The following is an 8,595-nucleotide window of genomic DNA, read 5'->3' on the forward strand; positions in this document are numbered from 1 at the left end:
AGAGAGTTTTGTTTGTTTTTAAATTACAGATTTTACTTCACTTCTAGTGATTGATCTCTTCAAGTTATGTATTTCTTCTTGATTCAGTTATGGTGAGCTGTATGTTTCTAGAAAGTTGTCCGTTTCTTCTAGGTTGTCAAATTTTTGGGCATATAATTGTTTGTAGTATTCTTTTCTTTTTCTTTTTTTTTATTTCTGTGATATCAGTTGTGATTTCTCTTTCATTTTTATTTTGTTTATTTGTGTCTTCTCTCTTTTCTTCATGGTGAGCCTGGCCAGAGGTTTGTCAATTTTGTTTACCTTTTCAAAGAACCAGCTCTTAGTTTTATTAATTTTTTTCTATTGTTTTTTAATCTGTGTTTTATTTATTTCTTCTCTGATCTTTATTATGTCCTTCCTTCTGCTAACTCTAGGTTTTGTTTTTTCTTCTTTTTCTAATTCTTTTAGGTGGTGACTTCGGTTGTTTATTTGAGATTTTTCTTGTTTCTTAAAGAAGACCCAGCTCTAACTTACCTCTAAGAACTGCTTTTGCTGCATCCCATAGATATTGTATGGTGTTTTCATTGTCATTTGCCTCAAGGTGTTTTTAAATTTCTTCTTTGATTTCATCATTGACCCATTGGTTTTTTAGTAGCATGTTGTTTAGTCTCCATGTAATTGATTTCTTCTTGATTCTTTTTCTGTGGTTGATTTCTAGGTTCATGTCACTGTGGTCAGAAAAGATTCTTGAAATAATTTCTATACTCTTAAATTTGTTGAGGCTTGTTTTCTGCCCTAGTATGTGGTTATTCCTAGAGAATGTTCCATGTACACTTGAAAAGAATGTGTATTCTGTCTTTTTTGGATGTAATGTTCTGAAAATATCATTTAAGTCTAACTGTTCTTTTGTATCATTTAGGATCTCTGTTGTCTTACTGATTTTCCATCTTGAAGATCTGTCCATTGATGTGAATGGGGTGTTAAACTCTCCTATTATTATTATACTCCCATCAGTTTCTTCCTTTATGTCTGTTAGTATTTGTTTATGTATTTGAGTGCTCCTATATTCGTTGATGAGTGTAATATCCTCTCCTTGTGTCAATCCTTTTATCATTGGATAGTGTTCTTTATCTTTCTTTATAGCCTTTGTTTTAAAGTGTATTTTGTCTGATATGAGTATTGTGACCCTCATTTTCTTGTCATTTCTGTTTGCAGGAAATATCTTTTTCCATCCCCTCACTCTCAGTCTATGTGTATCCTTTGCCCTAAAGTGGGTCTCTTGTAGGCAGCATATTGTAGGCTCTTGTTTTTTTTTTTTTTAATCCAATCTGCCACTCTGTGTCTTTTGATTGGAGCCTTTAGTCCATTGACATTAAATGTAATTATTAATAGGTATGTATTTATTGCCATTTTAAACATTGTTTTCTTATTGATTTTATATTTCTTCTTTGTTCCTTTTTCTTTTTTTTTCCTTTTGTGGTTTGATGATTTTCTTTTGTATTATGCTTATGTTCTTTTCTGTTTTTGTGAATCTATTGTATATTTTTGATTCATGGTTACCCTGCTTTTCAAGTACGTTAACACTTTCCTATATCTACTTGCCTTAGACAGGTAATCATATAGGCTCCAACATTCTAGAAAAAAAAATCTACATTTTCTTATTCTCCTCCCCTACATTTTATGATTTTGATGCCCTCTTTTACATCTTCATGTTTATCCTTTTGCTGTTCATTGTGGGCATCATCGTTTTCACATAAATTTTTTGATTTTTTAAAAAAATCTGTGTACTGGCTTATTTAAGTGATTTACTTTCCAATTTTGATTTTCTCTTATAGATTCTTACTTCTTTTCCATTTAGAGAAGATCTTTAAATATTTCCTTTAGGATAGATTTAGCATTGCTGTATTTGTTTAGTTTTTGCTTGTCTGAGAAATTCTTTATATCTCCTCCTATTCTAAGTGATAATCATGCTGGGTAGAGTATCCTAGGTTGCAGATTTTTCCCTTTCTGGACTTTGAATATATCTTTCCACTCCCTTTTGGCCTGCAACATTTCTGTAGAGAAATCAGCTGATATCCTTATGGGGGTTTTCTTGTAATTAACTCTTTGTTTTTCTCTTGCTGCCTTTACAATCGTCTCTTTAACTTTTGCCATTTTTTATTATAATATGTCTTGGTATGGGTCTATTTGGGTTTATCTTGTTTGGGACCCTCTGTTCTTCCTGTGCATAGATATCTGTTTCCTTTAGGTTTGGGAACTTTTCAGCCATAATTTCTTCAAATACATTTTCAATCCCCTTTTCTTCTTTCTTCTCCTTCTGGGATCCCTATTGTGTATAGATTGGCATGCTTTATATTATGTCATAGTTCTCTTATATTGTTTTCTTTTGGCTTTCTGCTGGCTGTTCTGATTGGGATATTTCCATTATTGTATCTTCCAGATCTCTTATTCATTTTTCTGCATTATTCATTCTGCTTATTCATTGTCTTTAGCTCAGCTTTCATCTTGGTGAATGAATTTTCTAATTTTTCTTGGCTCCTGCTTATAGTTTCTAGTTCCCTTTTACAGTAATCTGCATTTCTATCAGTAGTCCTCAATTCCTTCAATATTTTATCTCCTTTTTGACCTCAGTGTCTATTAGACTGAAGAGGTCTGTTGTACTGTTTGTTCTTTCAGGGGAATTCTCTTGATCTTTTAATTGGAAGTGGTTCCTCTGCTTCATTTCACTTATATTTTTCTTGATCTATGAGCTTAGGAGAAACATTTACTGTGTTTCTCTTAGGAGAATTATTTACTGTGGTCTTGGAGGGCTATTTTTATGTGGCGGCATCCTTGTATAGCCTGTGTAGGTTTAATATTTTTTTGGTGCGAGAGCTGTTTTCAGTGTGGATGCCTGCTGCCTCTTTCCTCAGTGTACGCTGGCCATTATCCCTTTGATAGGAGGAGTAACTGGTGTTGTGGTGACCAGAGCCTGCACTGGATATTGAGTGGTGCCTCCTCTTTGCTCTGTGGTTGTCACTGCCATGTCAGGGGCCTATTCCCTAGTTGTTGAATAGAAACCCCTAGATCCATTTCTTAGTTGCATTTCTGATCTGCGGTTTGAGGTGGATGGGATTGGAGCCCTCCCATTGGGAGAGAAGCCACTGAATATACCTCTGCCAGAGGTGTTCACTGGTGAGTATGCTCTGTTGTGTGCCCCTGCGTGCATGTGTCCACGAAGCCCACAACTGCTAGGGCCAGTCGTGTCCCAGCTGCAGGAGCACTCATACACTCAGATGTCCTGCAGATGCTGAATTTACAAAGCTGGTGGCGGAGGTGTAAATCTGCAGCTCATGCTGCCCAGGAGAGAGATTTCATCCCTGCTTCCCAAGTCGTACAGTCCCTGGGGCTCAGCTGTGGTTTCAGCCTCACCTCTGTAAGTGGGCAACCCACTAGCGGCTGGGGAGCAGGAACCCCTGAGGCGGTGATTGGGGCATGCCTCCCGGATCCCGCATAAGCAGGAGCTGGCACATGGAGAAACAGGCTGTAATGGCATCCCTTTCCCTTCCTTCATGTGAAATGAACCCATTACTTTCTTCCTGATGGGAAGCTTGGCTCACCACCCTCTTTTCTGGCTGCAGGTGAGACAAGGCTACTCTGGCTTTTCACAGTAGTAGTGTGTATTTATGTGAGATTTCTTGAGTGTGCAGGGATATTTGGGAATTTCGAGCTAGAGTGGAATGACTTCCAGGCAGTGGCTGGGAGAATTATGATTATCTCTGGGTGCTTATGCCTTCTTTCTTTTCTTCTAGGTGTTGTTTCTAAGGATAGTTTCTGCCTTTCTGAGGAAAAGATAAGGCAGAAAGGATGATGGCTGAGTGTTTGAGAAATTGTTCTTGGTTAAGGAGACAGTGTGGGTAAGAATAAAATGTATTCTTCTACAAAATGACCTACTGCATCCACCAGATGGACACATTTTGTTTTGGTAGACCTGTGTCCAGAGCTTCTTAAAGAAATAAAGTCATTGCAAGACTGAACCCCTGATGAATTCCCTCCGAAACTGGAGGCTCCTACTGGTGACAGATTACCCTGAATAATCTCAGTATTTCAGTAATTACCTCCTAATATTGCCTCTCATGATGGTGACTGCATATTTTTAATTTTGCTTGGTGTTCTTACATAGTAAGGAAGATGACTGCATTTCTCAAAGAATGTATTCATTCATCAGCATTTAGAAGTGTCTCCAATTGGCTTAGGTCTGTGCTGCAAGAAGGAAATAAAATGCTTTTAGGCTCATTCTATTGAGATAAGTTCATGTGTTACATGTTCCCTTAGAGCTGTAGCTGAAGGATATCATGAGTGAGTGAGCGTAGATAGAAGAGAACCTAGGACCAGTGTGTCCTGGGGGAGATGATGAGAGACCTTGAATCCCTCTGTTGACATGGGTCACCGGTCTCCATTCCCCACTGAACATTGGTGGAGGTCTTACTTTACTGAAGCTAGTATGTGTGTGATGGTTTAGAATTCAGTGACCTTCGCTGATGTAGCTGTGGACTTCACCCAGGAAGAGTGGACTATACTGGACCCCTTTCAGAGAAAGCTTATAGAGATGTGATGCTGGAGAACTACAAGAACCTGACCACAGCAGGTACAGCTGCCACCATTCTTGTAGCCTCTTAGGGAACAGATGTATATGATGCACCTTCTGTGTTGCATGGTGGGTGATGTTAAATCTGAACACAGTGGAAAGTAACAGACACTGGTCTCTACATGAATGGTTTTCAATTTGGGTGGTTTGTGTAAAAATGTGGTTCTAGGACTAGAGCATCACTATCAGTCTTAGAAATGTGCCTTCTCTTTCTCCACTTATTGAATCAAACTTTGGCCTTGGGGCCCAGTCATCTATGCCGTAATAAACACTGGACTTGATTCTCTTGGACACCAAATGTTGACAGTCACTGGTGTATTGATTTCCCCATGTGAACGAACATCTCTTTTTGCACTTCATTTCCCATTTCAAAAAAGTCTTAAGCTTTGTAATTGTGTATAGCAATCTGAACATGGGCTTCAGGGGCCAGAGAGAAATGATCTTTTTGGAGAACAGAAAGAGGTGAATTTTCATTTTTATCTCTTCTGAAATAATTTTACCACTTTTTTGGAAATACAGGACCTGAGTCATTGGACAGTTTCTCATATTTTGCAGGAGCTTTTTCCATTAATATATCTTTGCTCATGAGCAGGGTATCAATTGTTCAAACTCTCTCTGATCTCTAGGTTGGAACAAGAAGATTTGAGGACAGTGGAGAGAATAGGAGTCCTCCAAAGTGAGTGATTCCCTGGTCAATGAAAATTTCAGTGTCTTTGGAATTATAATAAGGAAACATGAAGTGTTACGAAAACATAACCCTCAGAATGGGAGAAAATATTTGCAAATGAAGAAACTGACAAAGGATTAATCTCCAAAATTTACAAGCAGCTCATGCAGCTCAATATTAAAAAAAACAAACACCCCAATCCAAAAATGGGCAGAAGACCTAAATAGACATTCCTCCATAGAAGATATACAGATTGCCAACAGACACATGAAAGAATGCTCAACATCATTAATCATTAGAGAAATGCAAATCAAAACTACAATGAGATATCATCTCACACCGGTCAGAATGGCCATCATCAAAGAATCTACAAACAATAAATGCTGGAGAGGGTGTGGAGAAAAGGGAACCCTCTTGCACTGTTGGTGGGAATGTAAATTGATACAGCCACTATGGAGACAGTATGGAGTTTCCTTAAAAAACTAAAAATAGAACTACCATACGACCCAGCAATCCCACTACTGGGCATATACCCTGAGAAAACCATAATTCAAAAAGAGTCATGTACCAAAATGTTCATTGCAGCTCTATTTACAATAGCCAGCACATGGAAGCAACCTAAGTGTCCATCAACAGATGAATGGGTAAAGAAGATGTGGCACATATATACAATGGAATATTACTCAGGCATAAAAAGGAACGAAACTGAGTTATTTGTAGTGAGGTGGATGTACCTAGAGACTGTCATACACAGTGAAGTAAGTCAGAAAGAGAAAAACAAATACCGTATGCTAACACATATATATGGAATCTAAAAAAAAAAAAAAAAGAATGGTCATGAAGAACCTAGGGGCAAGACGGGAATAAAGATGCATACCTTCTAGAGAATGGACTTCATATGGGGAAGGGCAAGGGTAAGCTGTGACAAAGTGAGAGAGTGGCATGGACATATATACACTACCAAACATAAAATAGATAGCTAGTGGGAAGTAGCCGCATAGCACAGGGAGATCAGCTCGGTGCTTTGTGACCACCTAGAGGGGTGAGATTGGGAGGGAGGGAGATGCAAGAGGGAAGAGATATGGGGACATATGTATAACTGATTCACTTTGTTATAAAGCAGAAACTAACACACCATCTTAAAGCAATTATACTGCAATAAAGATGTTAAAAAAAATAGAAACATGTCAAGATGTGCTTTCTCTTAAAAGGCTGAGGTCATTGGTCTCTGATGTTTTAGGATATATTCAAATTGTCATACGTACTTACTTCACATTTACTCAAAATTTCCTCTGAGTTCACAAAATGGCTTGTTCTGTTTCTTTTTTTAAGTTTATCATTTTTATGTATGCTATTTTTCCGAACCTCCCTCCTTTCCTTTACTGATAATATTTAGTCTTTTTTCCCCATCATATCTTTTTAATTAGCTACTGTATTTTGACTCTGCATTCCTAGCATTCTTAAACATTTGGCAAACCCAAACTCCTCAAATCTGTTATGTGGTTTTTTTTAGTATCTTTAATTTGGAAGCAAATAAAATGATATTATTTTTAACTTCTTCAACGTACTCTTTGTTTCTGGAAACTCTTATATTATTCTTTTTTTTAATGGGAAATGCAACTTAAAATCAAAGGCTCAACAATTCAGCAGGATATTCTGGGGGGAAAAACATCTGTTGGGATGGAAACAGTAACATTGGTAAGTTTGAAACATCATATCATTTTTCCAAATTTAGAAAAGAATAGGAATTTTATTAGTTATGGCATGAGCACAAGTGATAGATGTTTGCGATAAGTGGCATTCTCCCAGGGGAGAGCGATGTCTCTGGCGAGGTATTCTGAATACAGTAAGTCCCCTACGTATGAACCTTCAAGTTGTGAACTTTCAAAGATGCAAATGTGCGTTCGCATGTCCAATCACGTAAGTTAGTTCACGTGTCTGGCGTATGTTGTCACATGCGTTCATCCTCTATAAGTGGTTGTGCTTTTGTGTACTGTACAGTACTGTATACAGTACAGTAGTACAGTATCTTTATTTCAAGCCCAGGATGTCTGGAAGGAAGCATAAAAGCAGTGGTGATATAGCTGGTACTTCTAAGAAGTGCCAAGTGTTAACAATGGAAACATACAAGTGAAAATAATTGAGAGAATGGAGTGAGGCTAAAAGATGGTAGACGTCACTCGTTCTTACAACATGAATCATTCAACCATTGGCATGATTCTAAAGAACAAGGACAAGATCATGGATCATGTGAAGTCTGCTGTGCCAATGATGTCAACAATAATATCGAAGAAATGTGGAAAAGTGATGGAGGAGATGGAGAAACCCCTCAGGGTGTGGATGCAGGATCAGCATCAGCGTCGAGTCCTGCTCAGCTTAATGCTGATTCAAGAGAAAGCTAAAAGTCTTTATGAAGACTTGAAGAAGTAACATGGCGAAGAATCAGAGGGCCATGATTCTTCACACCAGGGAAGTACCCTGAGCAGGTCTTTAATGTGGATGAGACAGGACTGTACTGGAAGAGGATGCCAGACTGAAGTTACATCAGTAAGGAGGAAAAGTTGATGCCAGGCTACAAAGCAGCAAAAGGTAGGCTAAGACTTCCCTGGTGGCACAGTGGTTAAGAAGCCACCTGCCAATGCAGGGGACACGGGTTCGATCCCTGGTCCGGGAAGATCCCACGCCACAGAGCAACTAAGCCCGTGAGCCACAACTACTGAGCCCACATGCCTAGGGCCTGTGCTCCACAACAAGAGAAGGCACTGCAATGAGATACCCGCACACCGCAATGAAGAGTAGCCCCCGCTTGCCGCAACTAGAGAAAGTTCTTGCACAGCAATGAAGACCCAATACAGCCAAAAATAAATAAATAAATAAATTTATTTTAAAAAACCCCAAAAGGTAGGCTAACTCTGTTGTTTGGTGGCAGTGCTTCCAGGGATATGAAGCTGAAGCCTCTCTTAGTTTATCATTCAGAGAACCCAAGAGCCCTTAAAAACATAGCCAAGGGCTTTCTTCCTGTTGTGTGGAAGAGTAACCCCAAAGCTTGGGTTACACAGGCCATTTTCCAGGACTGGTTTCTCCACCACTTTATACCAGAGGTAGAGAAATACTGCTTGGAGAAGGATGTCCCTTTTAACATTCTTTTGCTGCTTGACAGTGCTCTGTGCCACCCCCGATTCATGGACCACTTACATCCCAATGTCAAAGTAGTGCATCTGCCACTGAATACTACATCGCTCATCCAACCTATGGACCAGGGAGTTAAAGTGACTTTCAAGAAATGTTATTTATGTCACACTTTTCGTCAGGCAGTAGAGGC

Source organism: Delphinapterus leucas, unplaced genomic scaffold, assembly GCF_059928025.1.
Source record: "Delphinapterus leucas isolate spDelLeu-1000000601 "Yukka" unplaced genomic scaffold, BTC_Dleu_Yukka2 spDelLeu_asBTCV2_sq25, whole genome shotgun sequence".
Classification (NCBI taxonomy): Eukaryota; Metazoa; Chordata; class Mammalia; order Artiodactyla; family Monodontidae; genus Delphinapterus; species Delphinapterus leucas.